The 2,168-nt window shown below is 45.2% G+C and overlaps 1 pseudogene; it reads right to left on the reverse strand.

Annotated features, from left to right (window-relative positions):
- Positions 1 to 351: 351 nt before the first annotated feature.
- Positions 352 to 843, reverse strand: LOC102839642 (annotated as a pseudogene).
- Positions 844 to 2,168: the final 1,325 nt, after the last annotated feature.

The following is a 2,168-nucleotide window of genomic DNA, read 5'->3' on the forward strand; positions in this document are numbered from 1 at the left end:
TACACAGAACTAAACAGACAAGCACAGTCACTATGCAATTAGAAGTTGGCAGCCTGGAATTGTTGGGGGCAAGTGGGGAGTGGGAGTGTTGTTAAAAAAATACAGGCCTTTCCCAAACTGGGGTGCCTGGGGGGACTTGGTCTGTGTCAACCCAAAAGGAATCAGATCAAAAGCAGTTTGGGAAGGCCAGAACCGTCAGGGGTGGAGGGAGGAGGAAGGTCCAGGGGGTGGGGGCTGTTTGGAAACTGGGGTGAAGGGATTGCCCTCCCCCTGCTGGGATCCCCCAGCCTCTCTGGTCTGGCAGGCAGGTCTGGGGCTGCCAGATGCTCCAGGTAGGGGGCTGGAGGGCACTCACAAGGGCTTGCCCTCCAGGGAGATAACAGCACTGCCCCCCAGTTTCTCAGCCAGGGTGCAGGGGTCCTTGGCCTCCTTGTAGCAGTTTGCTTGTAATTCATGGTTGATCCCTGTCAGCTTCTTTTTGATGGCATCCTTGGAGCTAGCATAGATCATTTTGCTCTTAAGGGGTGCAGACTCGGGTGCCCAGAAGATAAAAACCAGATCCTCCTTCTTGCTCTCCTTGGTCTCATAAGTTGCATCATAGAGGGCACAGCGGCAGTCCTTGTCTGGCAGCATCTTGACAAAGGTGGCATAGGGGTCATCGACAGTCTGGCCCACATCACCAACCAGGATCTCCTTGCCCTCGTCTAGGATGATGTTCTTCTTATCTTCGCTCAAGCAGAAGAGCACTGCCTTCTTGCGCTTCTTCACCTCCTCTGGCATCGATGATTTGCTCACCTTCATGTCATTGAACACCTTGATGACACCATCAGAGACAGCCACACCAGTGGCCGTGTTTCCGGAAGCGAAAGGAGTAAGGCAAAGAGAGCCAGAGAAGAGGAGAGCCGCTGCAGCTGCTGCCGGGATCCGACTGAACGCGGCCTCTCCAGGCCCCTTCCATTTAATATGAGCCTGGCACCCAAGGTTCTTGTCTGATCTTTCTAGTTTCTATTGTTAATTTGATCGCATAAAGATAGCTCTGAAGAGTATAATGCTCAAGATGGACATTCTTAACTAGTTAAGCTAAACTGTTTTTTTTATTTTAAGAAGACTCCAGAGGATATTTTTTGTCTAAAGTTTAAAGGTTATTGCAGGACAATACCGACTCGATGGCACTTAACAACAACAACAAAAGGGCCATAATTTTGGGGTTTCACCCAGCCTCTATGGCTCCAGAATGTCTGGATTTCACAAGAATTTGAAATGTTCTTTATTTTTCCCCTTTTGATGTAGATTCGTCTAGAGAGCTTTGATCAAAATGGTGGTTAATAGTGGCTTGGGCAATATCCAGTTTGGATCTCATGACCAAGGCAGTTGCTCATAGAGGCAATTAGCCACACATTTCTTTTCTTCCTCATATTCCTGACTTTCCTTCTTCCTTGCTTTCTCCAAATATATTATATTTATTTACTTATTTAATTTTCATGGTAATTGTGGAAAAAATTATCATTGTTTTGTAATATGGAATTAACAAATCTTGATATTATCAAATTTGCCCTTGGCTGTTCATCTAGTAAAACACAGAGTTAGAATTTGAATACAAGTATGCCTGACTATTCTATACTGCCTCTTTGTAGGTTCAACACTGGACGGCAAATCACAAGATCAGCAGTTCAAACCCACAAGTTGCTCATTGGAAACCCTATACAGGGTCGTTATGAGTTGGAGCCAACTCAACAGCACTTGATAACAACAACAACAACAAATATACAACAAGGAGTCCTGGTGTGATGCTGTAGGATAAGCCTTGATCTAAAAGTTGGCAGTTCAAACTCACCAGCTGCTCCTCAGAAATGCTATACAGGGTCGATATGAGTTGGAATTGACTTCACAGCACTTAACAACAACATATACAAGAAAGGAGCCCTGGTTATCATAGTGGGTTATGTGTTGGGTTGCTAACTGAAAGCTCAGTAATTTGAATCCACCAGAAGCTTTGCAGAAGAAAGTAGAGACTTTCTGCTACTATAAAGATTTACAGCCTTGGAAATCCTGTACAGGTCACTATGAGTCAGAACCAAGTTAATGGCACAGAACAATATATACAAGAAAAAGGAACCCTGGTGGCATCATGGATTAGGTCTGCTAACTGAAAAGCTGGCTGTTCAAAC

Source organism: Chrysochloris asiatica, unplaced genomic scaffold (assembly GCF_000296735.1).
Source record: "Chrysochloris asiatica unplaced genomic scaffold, ChrAsi1.0 scaffold00221, whole genome shotgun sequence".
Taxonomy (NCBI): domain Eukaryota; kingdom Metazoa; phylum Chordata; class Mammalia; order Afrosoricida; family Chrysochloridae; genus Chrysochloris; species Chrysochloris asiatica.